This window comes from Belonocnema kinseyi, chromosome 8 (assembly GCF_010883055.1).
Source record: "Belonocnema kinseyi isolate 2016_QV_RU_SX_M_011 chromosome 8, B_treatae_v1, whole genome shotgun sequence".
Taxonomy (NCBI): Eukaryota; Metazoa; Arthropoda; class Insecta; order Hymenoptera; family Cynipidae; genus Belonocnema; species Belonocnema kinseyi.
Window position 1 is genome coordinate 97,525,014 of NC_046664.1, and position 23,268 is coordinate 97,548,281.

Genomic DNA, 23,268 nt, shown 5'->3' on the forward strand with positions numbered 1-23,268 from the left:
GAAGGTCAAATTATAACTGTGTTCTGCAATAACAATTTTAAATTCTAGAATTTCAGAAGCTTCAACTTTGAATGATTCAATTTAGTTTTCAACATAAAGTTGTCAAATTTTGATCGCTTTGAATTTATAATTGTTCAAATTAAAAATTTTGCAATTTTTAATTATTTAATTTTGAACGCTTTTAAGTATAAATAATTTCCAATGAACTAATCTCAAAATACGCCATTTTTAAGGTATTGACAATCTCCTTTTTTCTAAATTTTTAAACGGAAATTATTCAATTTCGTGATTCTTGAATTCAAAAGAAAATTGCGTGAAAGGAAAATCTATTTCTTCAGAATCTGTGGTGACTAATTTGGAGTTATTTTTTGCGGTATAGAAAAAATTCAATACAAAAGGTTTGTATCTTCCATACCTTTTTCTTTTGACATTACTTCTCGTGTGTTTGATACCTTTTTTTTGCACCTGGCTTCTTTATAGCTGTCTACAAAATCTTAGCGCTAGTTTGCATTTTTCCTTTTGCTTGCAGCCAACAGATTAGGGCAAACTTTTTTCTTCTTGAACCCATTTCGATGTTATCACTTCAATATTTATCATTTAAAATCAATTTAACTGTTTCTTTCACGAACTGTGATGATGAAATTTTAGAGAAAACAAGAAAGTATTTGTCACGAGGGCACAGGCGTCGAGGCAACGACGTCGCATATTTTGTGCGATAAAATTAAAGAGCGTTAAGAGAAAGTTTTAAAATTCTACGAAGAATATGGAGCTTTAAAGTAGACATAAGTAAAAATCAAGAATATAGAGGCAAGACCTTCAATATAGGGTCTGGAGCTTATACAGAAGCAAAATAGAATGAAAGTATCTTTAGAAGTGGCTACGTAGGAGCTAGTAGAATAAACAGCTGCAAAGTAGGGACCATACTTCCACTTGAAGCGTCAAAGTAGGGCCTATATTTCGACTCGGGTTCACTGTTTGAAAAAAACCAGTTAAAATACTTTTAAAACATCACTTACAATTATTCCAACGAAAGTAATGCATTATTTTCTAAACTCGAGTAGTCTTAGTAATCAGCAACAATAATCAAAATCAAGCCTTTAAAGGAAGCAAGAAACTGCTTTATAAAAAAGTGAAAAAAAAACAAAAGTACAGAATTTGTCAACATGAGAAATAGTAGGGGGCAAGTAGTATATGATGAAGACGGAATACTAGAGGCTTTCAGAGACTATTTTAGGAGACAATTCGGAGCTGAAACTATAGGACACCACAACTGCGATGTTGAGCACGATGCGATAGAAAACTCAATTGAGATAGTCTGTGTCACTGAGGTTAGGGATATAATTAAGAACTTGAAAAACGGTAAGGCTGCCGGGGCAGACGGTATTAACGATGAAATGCTTAAACACGGTGGCGAGTACATACCACATAGACTGTGTGAATTGATAAATTTATGTTTCGAGATGGGAGACGTCCTAGACGATTGGAAAAAAGCGATTATCGTACCAATATACAGAAGAAAGAGAGATAAAAGCGACTGCAATAATTACAGAGAGATTCGCTTATTAAGTACCGTATGTAAAACATACTCAAAAATACTTATTTGTAGGGTAATGAAAATAATAGAAGCAAATATTTGGGAAGTCTCAAGGGGGTTTATGCTAGGAAGGTCATGTACGGATCAAATATTTAGCTTAAGGAAAATAACAGAAAAAAGTTTGAAAGTATGAAAAATAGTTTCCTGTGCATTTGTTGACAAAGCTTTTGACAATGTAGATAGAAGTAAACTTTTGGGAAGGCCTGAAAGCGTATGGAGTCAATAGATGGCTCCTACAAGCTATAAAAACAATATATACGGGTAGCAAAGCGAGTGTAAGGATGAATGGGAAATTGAGTGACTGTTTCGATATTATTTAAGGAGTTAGAAAAGGGTGCGTTATGTCTTCATGGTTATTTATATTATTTATGGACAAGTGTTTAAGAATGGCTCTTTTCGACGAAGAGGGAGTGGATATCGAAACAGTAAGGGTACGTGGGTTAGTATTCGCAGATGATAAGGCTTTTATGGCAGAGTCAATCAAAGACTTATAAAGAATGTTAAATAAATTAGATGCAAACATGAAGAGCATGAGCCTCAAAATCAACGCAAATAAAACAAAAACTATCGTGTTCGAAGGATAAAGTGAGAAAACACTATGCAATATTTTATTGAATGATGAGAGAATTGAAAAAGTTGATAAGTTCATATACCTTGGTAGCTTATATACTAGGGACGGGAAGAATGATGAGGAATTAGATAGACGCATAAAAGAAGGTAATAGGGTTATAGGTAGAGTAGGTCCCCTTATCAGAAGTAAAAATATATCAAATAAAGCTAAAATAGCAATACATAATTCAATATTTGTACCGCCTCCACTATACGGTGGCGAGACCTGGACATATCAAGAAAAAGATAAGAGTAAAATTAACGCAATTGACATGAGATTCATGCGCATAATATGCGGGAAAACTCTGATGGACAAAGTAAGTAACGAGATAATTCTAAAAGAATGCGGTGCAGAAGAGACGCTAGTAGACACATGGGAAAGAAATCGGTTAAGATGGTTCCGGCATGTTTAGAGAATGCCAAATGAACGACTAACGAAACAAGTGTATCAAGGTAAAGTAAATGGCAGCATGCCCGGAGGTAGACTGCGGAAAGAATGGTTAGAATGTGTGAATGAGACCCTAGTTATAAGAGACATAAGAAGTCACAGAAACCCGAGAGTCTGCATGAAAAAATGCATGGACATAAAATAAGCTAGTGAAGTATGCCAGGACAGGAATGTATGACGGAAAATAGTTAGTAAAAAGAGTGTCAGTAGAGTGAATGACGGCTGAAACTAAAGACCTTGACCACTAATGGACCCAAGTGAGGAACCTTACATAACAACTTGGTGAGGATCTTCACTTGGGGTGATTGTCAGAGAGATTGATCAGCAACCTGGGTTGGAGCAGTCTTGCGAAACGAACGTGTTATTTACATAAATAACACGAGAATTCTGGATCATTCTAAAAATTCTCTATCCCTTCCCCACATTACTCCATTCTCCACCGAGTAAGTCACGCCTACGCCGAAAGGGCAATGGCCTAATGGTGTAATATTAAGCCTTGTCTGCTTGATTACTTAAAGGAAAAAGTACCCAAATGATTTTTGAAAATCTGTCAAAATCTCTCGGTATGGTATGATCGAAGAGATATGATGAAGCTTTATTGTTCCCGTAGCGAGATCGTATATCCTCTTTGAATCTGCAAGCCGAAAAATACATTAACTCACGTGGGGCATTCAGTATCGTGAACTTGGGTTTTAAACCCCAGGCCTAATGAGATATTAGGAATCATAATTTTTCACCATTATGGCCCGTGACGCAATGGACAATTCTGCTTGAGAAGAATCACCTTTTGCCTACTTGAATTTATTTGAAAGAAATGCACAAAAAATCACCTAGCGAGATACAACTGCTTATAATTTATTGTTTTATTGGGTGGGTCCATAAGGGAAACTCAAAAGAAACAGTTTAATAATTTTATTTTCCTTTAGAACACTGGATTTAAATAATTTATACCTATAATCAAATTTACAGTGTTCAAGAATTCAATAAAGAAAGAAAACTTGTATCACAATGAGCCTCGCTCATTTTGTTCGATAGGTGGTATTTTCCCACTTCCTACTGAATTGTGTGGGAACGGTGATGCAAAAGTGGAGCACGGGTTGGACGAGTGTGAAGAGGTCGAAAGGAGTGGGATAAGCATGTTGGTATTGTTCCATGAAAGGAAGGACAAAAAGGCAGTAGAATGCCTGAAGGCGATGTTGGGTAAGATGAAGAAGAAGAGAATGAAGTAGGAAGAGAAATCGAGAAAGAAAGATTGTAAATAGGAGAGGAGGTAGGTGCTAGAAAATTGTAAATTTTATAAATAGTAGATAAGTATTAGTTATTAGCCGCCTAGACAGAGATTTCTAAGCTACAAGATCGAGCGGTCTTAGAGATAAGGTGTGAATGGATGATGGTTTATAAGAAAGAGTTGTAAGACAATTCTCTAAAAAAATGGAAGTGTGAGCAAGTCTTTTTTTTAGGCCAGCAGGCCAAAAAATAAACGTTTATCTATTTCAAAAATTTTACAAGGTTTACAATATTTCGCAAAGATTTCGGAAAAACTAAAAATATTTTACGGAGACTTTAATTATTTCACAAAAATTTCAGGTAGATTTTTGGAAAAATTGAACCGAGCCAATGAATTTAATTATTATATTTCAGAGTAGTCAAAACAATAGTTTGCCCCTCCCTCGTTGATTACTGGGGCAGGATGTTATCCTCTGTGCCCCCTAAGGCTCCGCCGCCTCTTATCAATTACTATATAATTATAGTACAACATTACTTCATGAGAATTTATATTTTTTGCTTTGAAAATTCGTTTTTTTAAACGTCGAAAAATAAGTTTTCGAAAAAATTAATTTGGTAAATTTCAACATTTGCGTCCAGCGAGACGTTTCGACAATGCTTTTACCCCACATTGAGCTCTGAGCGAGTTTCGCGACGCAGACTATTCACTGGACAATAGGTCAAGCACTACATTAAAAATTTATTTTTTCGGTACTTATTTATGCGCTTATTGGCAACAATCAATTTCATTAATTGTTTCCCACTTGTATTGTTCAGATTTTTATTGCACATTTAATTCTTTATTTGAATATCCTAAATATACTTCTTTCGTAAAATACATTCGCCTTTTGTTTACTTTCAATATCTCAAATTAGACCGTCTTACAAATTTTCCGGATTTTCCCGAACACCTGTTTTCCGATGTTAATCCGCTTATCGTGATATTTTCTCCCGGAGTCATAAAACTCTATGGCCAATTGATCGGTTGGCGAACGATTCCGGTACGTTATCACTTCTTTTCTAATCTTTTCAAACCATCTAATAATCATTACCTTCATACTTTAATACCTAATGATAACTTAATACCTTCGAAAAACTGTTGACACCATTTTGTTTAAGATCTACAAATTCTGTGTACGGCTAGTTGTGGTATTAGGTAAGTTGAAAATTTATCTTTACTTTTTTTGATACATAAAAAGAAAGGACATTTATGATTAAAATGAATTTTATTATGTTAAATCGGACAATTAATCAATGTATGCGCAGAGCACATACAAGGAAGGAGAGGTTTCGTACTGTAGGTGCTAACATTTTTGGTCCTAGATCAATTATGAGTCCCATGTCCATATTAGGTCGTTGGTAAATTTTGGTTTCTATGTTAATTTTGGCCCGTGTAGCTATATTGCGTCCCATGTCGGATTTAAGCCCTTTAAAAATTTCGGCACCTGTAACAAATTTGTGCTTTATATCAATTTCAGTTTCTACGCCAATTTTGGGTCTAATGTCGAATTTGGGGCTTAGGGAAAATTTGGGCACTGTGTCAATTTTTGTCTCTACATGGAATTTGAGCCATATGTCTATTTTGGACCGTACACTATTTTTTGGGCCTTTGTCTAATTTGGGCCCTCTATTATGTTCGAGCCCCATTCCAATTTTGGACCTGTGTCAAATTTGGGCCCTATGTCTATTTTGGAACTTATATGGTTTTGGGCCTAATTTCGAATTTGTATCAGTTTTGGACATGTGGTATAGGTTACCAGACATCTAGTATGGCTAATATTTCCATGGCTAGTAGCTCTAACTAGCTGTCCAGTAAAATCAAGCAAACGATGAGTTAGGCTTACATGCTAGTTTTTAGGTAATTTAACTAGTTTTTTTGGTAATATTTACCAGATGTATAGGGTTCGAATAGTTCTTTTTCAGAAAAATAAGTATGTTTTCAGGATCTTTGGGACATATTTAAGAATGTATGCAATACAATAAAAGTAAAGATTATTTATCGAACACTGGTCAAAAGTACTATATGATATTATATTACACGAAAAAATGGCACGGCCTGAAGCATCATCTTCAAACCAAACTGGTGGCGAGACTTAAGGCCATGTGACGAGAGGATCACGGCAAGAACCCTGGTCCTAAAATTTCTTTCTCAACTTACGTCTAAACGAAATGAGGTATCGCTATGAAAGTTTGGGAAATAAAAGAGGAGATAATAAAGTCCATGTCTCTGCTTTGTTCCGGTGGAAATTTTGAGAAAGTGTGTTTCTGATCCTAAATAATTAGAATGGTGAAAAAAGTTTTGTTTTAATTACTATTTTGGAGAAATACCGACCGTGCTGTCGTCAAACCCTGCAAGCAATGATTGGATGATTACCGTCAGAGAAAGTTAAAAGTCAAATTTCTGCTGTAAAACCTAAATGTATTCGTCTGTAATCATTATTCGCATAAATAAACTTTTTTCTTCCTCCAACTCTTTGCAAGGCCACAAACGATTCTTTAATATTTATTAACATTTCCGGAACAAAATTTCCGCGTTATTTAAACTTTTATTTTTCAATATGGGTGAAATAAGATTGATCTTATGGCTGACTTGATCAGCTTTTATACTCATCACATGGCCTTAAGAAAAACAAAGTTTACGTTCTTCGAAATATAGCCTTTTAGGAGAAAAGATTCCATAAGTTGAGCAGATTATCCACTGCGTCGTCACGGAAATTACTTATTCTAATACGCGTAAATATAAACAAAAATAAAAACTCGTCGCTTCTTACAACTCTGAAAATGGTCACAATAACGCGCAGTACATAGAAATGCAAGCAGCTGAAAGAAACTGGAGATGACGACGCCGAATTTTAGGCACAAAAGTTAGAGGCTCGAGGGAAGAATAGTGAGGGTAAACGGTACAGGAGGGAGCCACGAAGGGAGTACAGGGTTAATGGTGGGACATTCCTACTAGATATCTCGTTATAAGGACCATTTGAAATAACACGATGGATCGATAAAATCTACTAGACAGCTTACAAGACATTGAGTAGGAGTAACGAAACTTCTGCCTTAAATTTACTAGACTCGCGTTGCTAGATTCATGTAGTTATCCCAACTAGATTCTGTTCAGCGAGAGAATGATCGACAGCGCGCAGTTTTTTCGGAAAAAGGTGGAGTGAATCGTGTAAGGGGTATGTTTAACACATATTATACAGGCATTAGAAGTTTTTTCTACGGCCATAAATCTAAGAATGATGACGTTTGGGAAAAAGAGGGGTCAAACTCTTAAAACTCAGGCCCTTCGCAGCAGGGTTTCCGAAGACTGAAAATCTCTAAGCCACGCCTTTATGACAGTTTGCGCGAACTGGAGGAAAATTCGTCGTTCCCGTCGATCATTCTCTCGCTGAAGACAGAATAGATCTTTTTCTCCGTGCATATCAATTTAAGACTATATACCAAAGTTTGGTTCTTTGTCAAATTGAGGTCTTATGTCAGCTTTGGGTCCTATGTTAGTTTTCGGCCCTATCTCAACATTGAGTTGAACGAAGGACGGACAGCTGGACACGTAGACAAACGGACACCCGAACGAAAATATAATGGTTTCTACCTAGGGCTACGAAAATCTAAAAGTGGTTGAACTTTAATAAATTAACCAGTGTTTCAGTGATCTATAAATCATAATATTTAAGTTAATAATTAATGAGTAATTAACCATTAAGGATTAACCAATCATAAGCACGCGTTTGATGAAAGACAAACTAGACATCCTCGAGGGCGAGTTGAGACACGTTTCCCCTTTCAATAGTCGCCGCTGTACCGGAACTTTCATATTTTCACGGGGCGCGAAAAGTTTGAACAGTTTTATTTTTTAATAATTTTTTTGTTTATGAAAATGTTGAAGTATATATGTTTCAGAGTGGATATTATTTTTCCCTAATCTTATAACTAACCTTCCCAATAATTTATATGGTTCTTGTTTGAGTGTTGTCTCTATTATGTTTTAAATCCTCTTAAAACATATATTGTGATTTGCAAATAGAGCTACAGCTACAGCAGCGCTAATCAGATTTGGAGTACCCTGTCTTTTAACTCTCCCTTGAGGATAACTATGTGTCACTGAGGAGCATGTGTGCACAAAAAAGCCGAGGCCATGTAATTTCAAATTTGTAGGAGGTTGTGAATTTCAAGGGTGCAACTTCACACGGCAACTAAGCGACGAGATATTGAATCTTGGAAAATATCTTTTCCTTAAGAATGCACTTTAAATTATTTTAACTTCACTGTACAAATTTTTTTGAGAATTTTTCTAACAATTTTTGGAAGCTTTTCACACAATCAAGTTGGAAATATTCCTAAACGTTCGAGGGGAAAAATCTCAAAGAATTATAGGAATTTTCCCAAGAGTTAGGGAAATTTTACAACATTTTGTGAGGAAAATTCTCAATCTTGATGTGAAATTACTCATTAGGTTGGGAATTTTACCAAAACTTTCTGTAGGGAAAACTCACAAAAATTTTGGAAATATTGCTTGACTAGAATTTGTTCCTATGCTATGTTTAAAGTTTAGAGGACTTTTCCAAATTTCGTGAAGGGAAAGATTCCCCAAGATGTAGCTTCGGCACCAGGTAAGTATGCTTTGCTTTACGTCGACTGCTCTCTTAAACACTAGACGCGTCATTTTTGTTTTAAGAGAGGCGGCACATCGCGCCCTGGCGAATTTTCTTCCGGACTACCAGCTCAAAGAAGCAAGATTTAAATGAAGGCGGTAGCGAAACTATAACTTACTATGATATAATGAATAATAATAATTTTATTATTATATGTTATAATTAAATAATATTATTATATATTATGTTATTATTAGAAACTAAGATAAGGATGAAAACTTTCTAATCATATAATCATTAGAGAACAATGAAGCATGATGAACTATATGAAATATATATAAACTAAATATCTATTTTATAAAATTAAGAATTACATGGGTTTATTTTCGTCAATTTATATCATGATTCAATGGGTTTCTTTCTTTGTTGCCCCTAAATGGTGTAACCGTGTGACATATGTACAAATAGAATAAAATTAACGATTTAAATCAAATATAATCGAATTTTATGATTCTTTGATTATTGAATCGATCATTGATCGTTGATTTGATCAAAGGAATTAATTTTTTATACAAAAAAACAATGAGATAATAGAAGAAGTTCCTTAATATTTATAGGTCAAAACGAATATTTGAGGTCTTATATTCAGGTTTCATGTTTGTCAAGTTTTTTTTGCTTTTAACAAAAGTATGAATTTCCTATGTTCCATGGAGAAATTATCAAGACGTTGCGTAAAATCGATTATTTTTTATAGGGTATTGTCAATTCCCTATTATTTTGGCGAAATTTCCAACTTCCTGAGAAATATTCCGTTTTTTGACCAAATATTCCCAAAACTTCGGCAAAATTACTCAGCTCATTAGAAAAAGCCACTTTCCTACGTGAATTTGGGAATTTTCCCTGAGGAAGAGCTGGGAAAACTCCCTACATTTGTACTGCATTGTTCTGAATTCTTTAAAATATTCTGAATTTTTTTAATTCTCACGGTATCTCTGAATTTTCAAAATGTCTTTCAGTTTACACACAATCATTATAATACATGATGCAATAATTTTATAGATTATTTTTTATTTGTAATTTGCAATTGTAATTTTTCAGAATTTCTTCAAGTCTTTTTTACTCTCTGAACTCTCCTAAATTATTCTGAATTCTTATATAACTTTTTAAACTTGAAGCGATCAAGCCCGGTAATTTCCCTTGAGCGAGTGCTTGTCATAAATTTTACGTCATTCGGGTTTATCCAAGTGAACAAAACAATTCCAAAGTGTTTCTCTGAATTATTTTTTATCCTCTTCACTTTTTTAAATTATTCAAATTCTTATGAATTCAGTGAATTCTTTTGAACTTTGTCAATTCTTTTGCACTCTAGTAATTTTTCTGAATCCTCGGAATTCTTCCCAATTCTCTAAATTATTTTTTAATTAGCATCATTTTTGTCTTCACTCCTACCTCGAAGATCCCATTCATGCTAAAGAAGCACTAACCCTTGTCCCCTATTGCTCGAAGTTAAACAATTAAAAATGGAACAAGTTTATAAGGGAAAAAGCCATTGCGGCATAAAAAACCCTGATTTATTAAAAGTTAACACAAGGTGAATTACATGGCTGAATTGACGATTGCGTTTAACGATGCTCGCGGCAAACCGACGATAGCGTCGCATCCGCACGCGGTAAGGCGAAGATTGTTTGTTTTTTATCTTGATCGCAACGGTGTTTTGTGCATCCTGATTACTTTGGTAAGAATCGGTGTTGTTGATTTGATACATGCCAAGTCGGCGATCGGCCGTGGCAGAGCTCCTCACGGACCGAGTGACTGAGTTTGATACAATAAAATGATGAATGAACGAGTACTGGTGTACCAAACGACTCATCGATATTTATGATGATAAAATATTATGATGATGCCACATTGCGGCATCATCATACTTTATCTTGAATTTCTGAGAATAGAACAACTTAAACGCTTGAAACGCCTTAAACTTGCGATCAAAGGAAGTATTTTTCCGCACAGCTGACAGATTTCTACAACCATTGCTGTATTCCATTTTAACGCAAAAAGTTGCGAATAATTTATCGTAATAGTGAAGGTTACAAAGCCTATTTACAAGCTTTAAAATAATTTTTTCTAATTTTTTTAATAATCTAAAGTTGAATATATTAGAGAATTAAGTTATTCTACTCAACTTCTCTATTTCACACGTTTTCCATTTCCATAACCTTTCTTAATTATTATATACATCTGAAGAGGAATATTCTCACTCCGTTGCTATCTGCCTGATCATATTCTGTCGGAACCCACCGAAGCACTAAACACCCATGGTATCGCCTTCTTTAAATTTTATAGTTTATATAAGCATTTTCTAGAGGCGATAGTCCACACACCATCAGACAAGAAGGTGTTGGGGTAGTGAACTGTTGTTACTGCTACCAATTCACCACTCTTTTAAAAATGAATAAAGGCAGATCTCGTGAACGTGATACGAAGGAGCGCGAGAGAAGGCCTGCTAGGGAGTGATCAAGGGATCTTGCGGAAGATAAAATTGTTGATTTCGTTACACGTGCTGAAGCGCATCTTCGGATCAATGATATGTCATTCGAGGTAGCAATCGTGGACGCAACTGGGCTGAAACTTGAGGTAGAAATAGTTTAATAGTACCGTTCGCAGCAAATTTGACTAAAAAGGGCATGAGAAACATAAATGAAGGAGACGTACAATGCCCGGGAATAAATGGTCTTACAATTATTTATAAGTTAGTTTCGTTACTAAACCGATATCGTGCGGTTACAGCGTTAAACATGCGGAAAATAGGTGAAGGAAAAGAAACGAAGTTGAACATTATACTGATTGACGACGAACCCGTAAGCTACCGGCCTTGCCGGTTATCTTACAAGAACCGAAAATCGGTCAAACGGATCGTTGAAGAGCTAGAAGAAACCCATAAAATTCTCGAGAGTTATTTACCTTATGCCAGTCCTATTTTGCTAAAAAGAAAGAAAAATGGTGGACCTCGCCTATGCTTATATTATCGGTTATTAAACAAAAAAATTAAATCCGATTTGCATCCATTACCACATATTGAAGGTCAGATTGATCGTCTATCAGTAAAGAAATATTTTACTTCTTTAGACCTGAAATTGGGATTTCATTAATTACCCATTGACAAGAACTTTATTCAATTTACGGCGTTCGTCACACCATATGGATATTACGAATTTCCGAGAACTCCTTTCGGTCTTAAATACTCGCCGGTTGTTTTCCAAAGAGCGATAAACAGAGCGCTCGGTAAGCTGAGATTCTCTATCGCGTTAGTATACTTTGATGACATTTTGATAACGGCCTCGAGCAAACGAATACTCTCGGACAGACCAATACTAGCTCTATACGACGCTACACTTGACCCTGAACTACATACGGACGCAAGTTGCCATTGTCGAGGCAGTTAAGTCATTTCGTGTTTATCTTATTAAAATCAAATTCACTGTAGTCACTGACTACTGTGCCATTCGCTAAACGTCTGTAAAACGAGACATCAATCATAACGTAAGAAGATGGTGGGAATACATGCAGGATTTTGTATTTGACATTGTTGATCAGCCCGGGGCTCAGAGAGCACACGGAGATTTTCTTAGCCGTAATCCGGTTAAATGTATGGTTATTGGCATTATGGACTATAAGTGGATCAAAGTTACACAAATGCAAGATCCGGATCTTGAAGTCATTCGAAAAATCCTAGAAACCGGAGACGTTGAACCCGTCACAAAACAATATTTTGATAAATTTGATCTCAGGGGAGGGGAGTAGTTTTTCGTAGAACTGAATCTGTAAATAAATGGGGGTACCTCGAGCATCACGTTTTATGATCGTAAAAATGTACCATGATAATCTAGGACATTTTGTGGCCAAAAAGACACTTCAGAAAATTAAACAAAATTGTTAGTTCAAAGCCATAAGAAGGTTCATTTTCAAGTTTATCACAACTCGTTTGAATTGTTTATATTACAAATTAACAACTGGGTGTAAGTCGGGCCTATTACACTCTATAGAGAAAATCGCAATCATGTTTCATACTATTCATATGGATCATGTAGGTCCATTTCTGAAAAGTAAAAGAAAGAACACCCACATACTAGCTTTAATTGATGGGTTCACAAAATTTTGAATCATTGAGTCGGTGAAAGACATGAACCAAATAGTTCATCAAGATACTGCTCCAAGTATTTAAAATTTTCGTAATACTAACCTGAATTATCAGCGACAGAGTCACTTGCTTCATGCCTTATCGCTTTGGAAAGTTCTGTCAAGAGTACGGAATAAGGCACAGACTAAATGCCGTCGACACCCTTAGAGCGAACGGGCAAGTTGAACGAATTAATTTCACCGTCCTCAACTCGCTGGCAGCGACTATTGCCGGTGTCCCGAAAGACAAATGGAATGACTTCGTGAAGGAGGCACAGAGTGCTATCGTCTGTACTATAAACTGGACCTCCCAGAAAATTCCAGCTCAACTTTTGTACGGATACAAGCCTACAAGTGGTGCAGACAAAGCTTTGCTTAATGCAATCCAAGACACGTTGTATCAGATAGATCTGAAACAAATGAACCAAGAGGCGAAGAGACACACCGAAGAGGAGCAGGCACGCCAAAAATCACGTTTTGACAGTAAAAGATTTAAACCGACACAATATTCAGCAGGAGAAATTGTCCTGGTGATGTCTAGACCAGCTGCAACTGGTCAAAGCAAGAAGTTGAAAGCCAAGTCAAAGGTTTCATTTAAGGTAACGGCTGTCTTACTTAAAGATCTTTACGAAGTCGAACACTTGAGGGAACTCAAGAAGGGCCAATGTCAAAGGACTGTGGTGGCATCTCGGACGATTTCTGATTTTATTCATTTACAGGCAAAACTGAGGGGGCCTACAGAAATAATAAAGTGAAAAAAATTCCGCCTGGACTCTGAGGAGCTTGAAATTGCAGGAGAGATGGCATCAATCTGGCCAGCTGGATACGTCCTAAGAATCTCCAGGGTCGTGAGCTGACAACAGGACCGAGTCTAGAACACTTTAGCACGACCTCTGGTCAGGATCGTATGGACAAAGGTTTGTTGGAAAAGGCCAGGACCATGAGTTTTGCATAATCGTTTCAGCTTTTACGTGTCTAGTGACCAAAAACATGTAGAGAGAAGCTTTATCGACGAAGGCTGGACCAGAGTGTCAATTCAGCGCGTTTCCTGACATAGCTACTGGTCATAGATACGTTGAAAGGAACCTTGCTGGCAAAGGCTGGTCCAAGAGCAATCGAAGTCAGGTTTCTTTCAGGCCGAGATTACTCACAGTCGCTCGGTCACTACGTGGCGAGGCTGGCGACACTCTTTTTTTTTCTTCACGCATGAAAGGGTTGAAAAATCGAAAAAAACTGTGTTGCTCTGACAAAAGGACTTACTCGACTACTAATTAATAAAAGTGTTTCTCTAAATTACAGGTATAATATATAGATTGTACAAACAGGACGAGTCGATGGCGACTCTATAATCAGGATGAACGATTGAAGAGGAATATTCTCAATCCGTTGCTATCGTCCTGAGCATATTCTGTCGGCAAACGCCGGAGCTTCAAACACACATGGTATTGCCTTCTTAAAATTTTATAGTTTATATTAAGATTTACTAGAGGCGATAGGCAACACACCATGATCTTAAGAAAAACTATTCCGATTTGCGAGTTCGAAATCGCCAATGTCAACCAGCAGCACAGTCAGTCGTCTTGAGGACACGATTGGCTTAAGATAAAATCGCTTGACCGCGAATAAGATTAAAAATATAATATACTTTTGTACTGCAGTCTGCTTTTATATCAAGTTATATATTCCTAAATTATTGTAGCTTATGAGACATTATTTTATAATGAAATTTAACGCTACACATACATCCATTAATTTAATAATAAAGTAAGTTAAACAGATAAAGTGTGCACATAATGTTATGGTTTTTTTGTTGACGCAATGGCATGGAAATTCGTTATATAAAGATAGCGAAGGTGACATAGTCTATTTAAAAATTTTACTATATTGACTTGTCATTGTTTCCATAGAGGTAAATATGTGATAAAATTGTTATGTTTATTAAACTTTTCTATTTTTGTCACCTTTGCCACTTCTATAATGTTTGAAAAATATTGTATACAACCCTAAATAGATTATCAGTTCAAATGAAAAGCTCAAAAATCATGAGAAATAATTTTTCATTAATAAGCCTTGGTAAAACATATTAATAACGAGGTTATTCTTCCACTAAAATAAATGAATTTAGTGTCATAAAACAGCAACGGGGTCAAATGTCAAAGAATTAAGGTATATTCAATTAAGGTATTTAAAAGTTATAAACGGGTGCACAAATTTAGAGTTATAGTTTAAAAAGTTGTCCAAAATGTTTTTACTTATAATAATACTGAAAAATCCAAAAACATTCTAATTCGTCGCTATTTCATAAGGAATAATTTTGGAGTCAACCAAAAAATTTTGTTTATAAAAAAAGTTAAAAAGAAATAGTCCTTATTTATAAAGAACAAAGATTGGAATTAATGAAAGCAAACATTAAAAAAAATTGAATTCAAACCACGAAAAAAAATTTCAAAGGCTTTAATATTATAAAATTGACTACATTATTTACAATCCAAACGAAGTGTTATGTTTATGGAAAGTCAAACAGGCTAACGAATAAATTAAAAATAAAGTCCGTCTTACAAGAGTAATTAATACTTTAAATTAATAAAACAATCAAGACAATGATTAAGACAACCCTCTTATTAAATACGTTGGTGTTGGCACAATATAAATTACGTAATTGAATTTTTAAGTTATAGATAATCAATATAAAAAAATTATATTAATTCACTTTTAACTAATTTTGAGTTCGTACAAGTATTCTTAAAGAATCTCTAGTGAGCTTCTAAAGTATTTCGAAATTGAAAATTTTCCGACCGCTCGAAGTAATTCATAAAGAAACTCAAATGCATAAATTATGAACTCTCGGCGATTTCTTTTTCAACTAAATTTTCATGAAAAAAATGAAGAAAAAATCAATGTCAATTTCTTTAAGTATTTAATCAAGTATTCCAAAATTATTGAAATGGAACTTTGTAAAAGAATTATTAAAGTATTCCTATTTCGATCGTTTGACATTCTATATGAGAATTCGTATTATTTATTTGAAACTGCCACTCAACGCTCTGAGAATCAAATTTTAATACGTTACGATCAAGCGATTTAAGTATCATATAATATTAAAAGAATTGAGAACAAAAATCTTTTCAGAAAAGACTCTAATAAGACCCAGTTACGGAATTTCGCCCCGACCACGTGCAAGAAAAAAAAAGACTCTCAAAATGGCTCTATATAAGCTAAAAATTTCTACGACAATAAATCTACAAAAAGCTCCATATGAGCAAGAGTTGCGACAGGAGGCAGTGTGTTTCAGCAGACCTTAGTGTCGATTACCATGGGTGCTAGGTATCCCCGTAGTCTTTATTATTCTTTACATGTCACAATTTTGACCAACCAAACTCACTTTAGTCGATAGATGATTATTCTCCTCACTCTCCGGTAAGACCTGGCTACAGCCTGGAGCTAAAATTCATCCTGTCATCAGCAATAGATCTCCTCTGATACTAGTTGTCCCAATAGTAATAGCCCGAACCTGGGTTAAAAAGCTCCCACTAGTTATGATGGGGGAATAAAAATAAAAACTTCTTAAAAGAAGTATTGTCGAGTTCCACGCCAGGTGGAGAAGTCGAATTTCGAATTTTTGAAATGATCTAGAATATTCCTCGAATCCAGTCGGCATCTCAACAAAAGTCTTCTTGAGGGGTGATGTACTCATCAAAGCGTTGGTTGGTAGTCCATGTTTCGGCGGGAGATTTTGATTATATTGAAGTTCCACGTACTGCCCATCGTCGTACACCTCTGATTCTCTTAGTGCCCTCTATATTCTATGGTGTTCAAGATGTCCCTCGCAGTATCTCGACGTCAGCAACCATCCACAGATTACATAATAAAAATAAACAAAATAAAGCGAAATCAGTTTTTAAATATAAAATGTCCTTACAATTATGGTCCCTAGCCGTGGAGTACCGTACAGTTCCCAAGGCGTTATTACTCGATACTTCGAAATAGTTTCAAAAACTATAAAATTTAGAAAAATTAAAGCTTTGTAAGTTGCGAAGATTTTTCAACGTCACAACTCCCCCCCCCCCCCCCCCCAGGGAAGGAGCGAACAGGTGTTTAACCGAAAATCTTAAGGCTCAACGTCCCCACTACTACCCTGGCCAATCTCATATGTAAGATTTAAATCATATTCGTTTATGTATAATTTTTTGGCCTAAAATATAATACAGGAGACGTTATGGGCCCTTTCAACGTCCCACCGTCACATTTCCCGAGCAATTTGGGCAAGTAGGACGGGTAACGTCTTCCTTCCCTCAACTATAACAAAATAATATCCGTGGCTCGTTACATTCCGTAAAGCGGTGGCCCTATTTTTTACAATTCCAACACTTTAACACTTAGAGTACATCTGTCCTAACCTTTTCAGAAGGGTTAGAGTCTAGCCAAGGGTTCAGTATTGGGTTAGGATGATTATTTTGAACATTTAGTGACTTAGGGACCGAATTTTTCACGTTAGGGTTTAATTGGTCGCTTTTTGCCTTTTGGGTTACCATCTACGACGTTTTCGGACCTGTCTCTTTAGTTAAGAAGAAACTATCTGTTACTTCGGTCAAATCTATCTCTTGCTATTGTTCGTCTAATAACGCGATTTTCTCTTTTCGTTTATTGAATTGTCTTGGCCTATTCTCACGGTATGCTAGGTCGAGTATTAAGGATCAATCCGGTGTGGGTGAGGCTTATAAGCCTCTAAAACATTTTCCGCCGAAATTGCTCATTCTTCCAGGTGAGAAAGACTATGTACCATTCGTCGCTGAATGGTTAGCTGATACCGAGGTAACAATTTACGATGGGCGTAACTTGTCTCCTCTGCCTCAGTAAATGGGAGGTCTAGACAATCAAACATAGATATTATGCACGTAAGGTAGTCAGGTACTGATTCACGTTCCCCTTGAATTCATTTATGAATTTCTTGAAGTAATTCAAACTGAAAGTCTGAGTCTCCAAATCTAGAACGGAAGGCGAGTGAATTGATCGAAGGTATGCCACATTTATTGCATAGTTCTATACCAATTTAAGACAATACCTGCCAAGAAAAATGGTAATACCCGTAACAAAACCATATCATTGACTGGGACGATTGATCGACGTTCCACTAAACGCTTAAGATAATTATCTGCGTCCAATTCACGAGTACCCGATAATGTAATATTCCACTTACGCATTATATCATACGTAGCTGCGGGACTAGGCGAGGCTACTCAGCGGCGGGAACGGAACTGCCTATTATAGTAATCTGGGTGAGATTTATTTTCGAAAAAGGGGTCTAAAGATGGCTTGAAAGTGACATGGGGTCAATTGGGTGTCATAGCGGTACTACTACAATATCGGACTTGTTCCTTAGTTCCTTCAAGTCGATCTCTGGAATACACTCATGTACTAGGATTGTTATTTTGATTTTCCTACCGATTTTCGGTGTGACGATAAACGTTCGTTGGATTTCGATATTGTCTACTACAGCTAAGGCGATTATTATAAATCGTATCTTCTAAATTTTTGCCATGAAGATCAAAATCACAACGGGAAGGGTTGCGCGAGTCCACCCTACTTAGATCTACACTACGGCCTCTACTCGAATCATTTGCAGTTAGGATCAGATCAAATAAATCAAAATCATTTTCATAATTTTCGGGATTTCGCGTTCGGCTATAGTGATCTGAATGACGACGGCGATCCCTCATAATATTTTGATCGTCGTTATGTTACACGGGATAATCTCTTCGGGCTCGAGAGAGTATCTTGGCTTACCCGATTTTGATTATTTCTACCGTCGTCGAAATTTTCATAAACTCTATGAAAATAATCAAATTTATTTTCCGGATAGTTATTATTTATAAAATCAAGTCATAAAATGTACGCTTACCTTCGGTACTACAACTTCCGGAGCTTAACTTTTAAAAACAATTTCTCTATGAGTATGTTGGGCGCCAGGCCATCCGTAGCCACTCAAAAATATCAAAAATTCAAAATACCAATATGCTACAGCAAATTCTCAAAAAGCAAAAATTCCACATTAAAATTCAACCAACGCAAAATTAGACAACAAATCCCATTCTCAAATATAAATTTCTGTTAGATGCAGCATACCAAAACAAAGTTACGCTAGCTCAGCCCTGAAAATCTAGTTAATGAAGGAGCGGGTGGCCAACGGTAAAAATGACAAAATTCCCTGAATTCAATTAAAATGAAATCAGTCACAATTCAATATAACAAATAACACATGATTTATTAACTTTTGGTACAAATAATTTCTCCTGGTGATACAAATTCTTGTTTTTTTAAGTGAAAATCCTATTCTACTTTACGATATAGTTATCAAAATAATTTTTGTTTCTCAAAATAGAAAAACTACATACAACTATCTATATATCCCAAACTAACTAATCTATAATATATAAGGCCTATTTCCGTTTGATGCTGCTCCACGACGCTCAACTAAAGCTCACATTATTAAACTACAGAAAAATACTAACATAATCTCTTTGAATACATTTTGGAGGTTACCTCTAAGTCGTGGTCTTAACATAAGTGCGCAAATTTACGATCGGCTAAAAAGGGTACTCTGAAAGGGGGGACAAAATTAGAGTAAAAGTGTAACAAGGTGGTAAGCGAAACTCTGAGGGGTTGTCATATCTAGACGGATGGGCAAAAACACTAAGGGGTAGTCATATTGAATAGGGGTTGTCGTAATCGAAAACTAAGAGGGGCAATCCCAAAGAGATAACAAAATGGGGTGAACGAATGTTTAAAAAGAACTATAGCGGGTAGTTATATTGAATGTAGTTAGTCATATTCTATCAAAAGGGTTAATCAATTCAAGAAAAAGGGGGTTAGTCATATTCTATCAAGACATCAGGGTAGTCAATTTAGGAAAAGGGGGTAGGGAGTCAAATCTCAGCAAAGGGGTGAATCATAACTAAAAAGAAAGGGGTAGTCAAATTATCGTAAGAGGAAGGTCATGATCCAACAGAAGGGGAAGCTAAAATTTTACCAAAAACGGTAATCGATTTATCCAAAAGAAAGAGAAAGTAAATTTATCAAAAATAAGGGATGGTCATATTCGAACAAAAGAGTATGGTCAAAAATACGTCATATCGATAAAAATCAATCAATCAAATAAACATAATTGAATTCCAATAACGACGTAATCTTCACTGGATCAAAATAAAGTCAAAAAATTGGCATTACCCTTAAAACCGTCAATAAGAAACTCTAATAAGATCCAGTTACGGAACTTCGGCCCAACCACGTGCCAGAAAAAAAGACTCTCAAAAGGGCTCTATATAAGCTAAAAATTTCTACGACATTAAATCTACAAAAAGCTCCATATAAGCAAGAGTTGCGACAGGAGGCAGTGTGTCGTAGCGGACCGTCGATTACTATGGGTGCTAGGTATCCCCGTAGTCCTTATTATTCTTTACATGTCACAATTTTGAACAACCAAACTCACTTTAGTCGATAGATGATTATTCTCCTCACTCTCCGATAAGATCTATTGGCTACAGCTTGGAGTTCAAATTCATCCTGTCATCAGCAATAGATCTCCTCTGGTATCTGTAGTCCCAATAGTAATAGTCCGATCCTGGGCTAAAGAGCTCTCACTAGTCATACTGGGAAAATAAAAATAAAAACTTCTCAAAAGAAGTATTGTCGAGTTCCACGCCGGGTGGAGAAGTCGAATTTGGAATTTTTGAAGTGATCTGGAATATTCTTCGAATCCAGTCGACATCTCAACAAAAGTCTTCTCGAGGAGTGACGTACTCGTCTAAGCGTTGGTTGGTAGTCCATGTTTTGGCGTGAGAATTTGAATATATTGAAGTTCTACATATTGCCCATCGTCGTACACCTCTGATTCTGTTAGTATCCTCTATATTCCATGGAGTCCAAGATGTCCCTTGAAGTACCTCGACGTCAGCAACCATCCACAGATTATATAATAAAAATAAACAAAACAAAACGAAATCTGTTCTTAAATATACAATGGCCTTATCATTACAGTCCCTAGTTGTGAAGTACCGTGCAGTTTCTGAGGCGGCATTACTGGATACCTCGAAATATTTTCAAAAACTATAAAATAAAATAAAAATTAGAGCTTTGTGAGTTGCAAAAACTTTGCAACGTCACAACACATAGGGTTTGAACCGGCGGCAAATAAAATTTTTTATAGCGTGCGATTATAAATAGTGTAGTGTATTAAAAGCTTAAAAGAAAAAGGACTCATACGCTCAATTACTTTACAGTTGTCACTCATTATGTATTCAATTTCATTCCATACTATATTCATGTGTTGGTCATATAAAGCAATAAATGAATTAGGAAAGAATTCTTCACGAATAGGCTGAAAGTTGCAAGATTCTTCACTTTGAATGAATCGTGAAGCCAGAAATTATAGTTTCTTTATGTCGCCACATTTCTTGATGTGTTCGCCCGAATTATTTTTCAATTTCTTCCAAATTAGTTTCCGCGGTCATACTACGATTATAACATGAATTGAGAAAAAATTCTTTATGAACAAAAACTGAATTTTTCTAAAAGTTTGTGTTCGTAAATTTAAATTTGTTTTTCATTAATAAAGAATTCGGTTTGCCACCAATATAAAATTTATTGCAAAATTCGCATTTTATAAGATATACTACACCAGATAAGTTTTCTTTTTTTATACATCTGTCAAGAAGACCTTCAATTATACCAATTTTTTGGGAAAATAAATTATGAGAATTGTAATTTTGATAACGTTCTGACCAAGAAAGCTTTATATATACAGTTCTGATTAAGTTCAATAGTAAACTTAATTGAATCCTCTATATTATTAGAGTATTTATAAATTTATCTATTTTATCAGATAGAACAATAGCTAAGATATCATCCGCACACGTGGAAAATTCTTCCATTACAATTTACGCAATTAATTCGGTAAATAAAGTACGTTACTACATGTAAATAAAGTTAAAAATTATTTCAGAATTTGTTACAAAACAGAGCTATGAATATTACAAAAGAGTTATGTAGAATCTCAAATCCAAAAGTGAATATTCTATTATCTAATAATTGATATAAGGATTGTATTATTTTCACATCAATTTATTATAAAATAACGCAAAGTAATGTAATTTTTTAATTAATGAATTATATACAGTTTATATTCGAAAGATATTAACGGTTCACTTGAAAGAAATTATAGATTGCAGAATTTTTTAGAGATTTTCACTTTTATTATATGAGGAATTATTTATACAATAGCAAGGTAAAATGAGAATCGCAAGGGACGTCAACATTGTCAGAGCGAAAGTTTAAAACCTAGTGCCCCGTACAAAATTTAACATTTTTAAGTTTTTGTTAATATTGTAGGACTTTAGAAAATATTCAAATTCCAACCTAATTGAATTTAATAGATAATTTTCAATTTTGCACAAATTTAAAATGTTGAAAATTAAATAATGTAGGGTTTTAAGAATACAGCATTGTTTGATAAAAAGAGTATCCAATGCTTTTATTTACTTCCTGTGAATTTATAAGCCTTTATATTAATAAGATGTTAATATAAGACATTTCTGTGAAGCGAGGGCCAGGTATTTTTTTGCAGGGCCCTGACGTACTCGTACTTTAACTTTATATCTGAGATATTTTCTCTCTATATTCTATGTGTTAAGTCAACCGTGAGGTTGAGTCATTAGCGATCGAACGCGGTAAACTTAGATTAAGTGGTTCGGAACCCGTCACAGCGTTTACGATTTTTAAAAACGGTAATATCGTGAGAAGCGTGCGACTATATTGTATGTAATGTATTGTAATTTAATGTAATTGTTTAATTTAAATTGTGTATATGTACCAATGATAAAACTATAAATTGCATGATATGTGTAACTTTTTTCTTCTTTATATACAAGGCATTCCTAAAATTGTTTTCTTTTGATTTTTTTCTAATGACTCGTGATTCGGGTAATCGGTCGGATAACGCCCGACGGCGCAGGGGCCGCATGCGCAAAATACGGCAACTTAAATCCAAAGGGATCATTTCTGGGGAATTCGCGCAGCAACTTCGGGCTGAGACCGAAGGCGTTGGCCAACGGTGGATGAGCGTTTCAAACCAAATTGGCCACGAAAATATTCCACCTCAAACACCTACCGCACCACTTTCACCGCGATTGGAAGCTCGTCGCATAAGAGCGTCACTCTCACCGCGATTAACAGATTTGGAGCGTGTTCTCTCAAATTATACATTTATCCCCGAGACGGAACGCAAAGATTTGACAAGACAAATTCAATTTGGAGCATTAAAGACCTTCAATGAATATCGAGACATAAAAGACGATGATATTAATATCCGGTCGGCCGCGAAGATGAGACAAACGTCAACGAATTTTCTGGCGCCCGTGAATATCACTGTTAATGATACTCTGAGGGAGATCGACGACCTCTTATCCGAATACGCGTAATTATAATTAGGAGAAAATAAGAATCGCGAGAAATAATGTGCCAAAAATGTCGTTCTCATTTTACTTCCTCATACTACCTCTAGCATTGGATGTCACTTTCAAGAACCCCCCC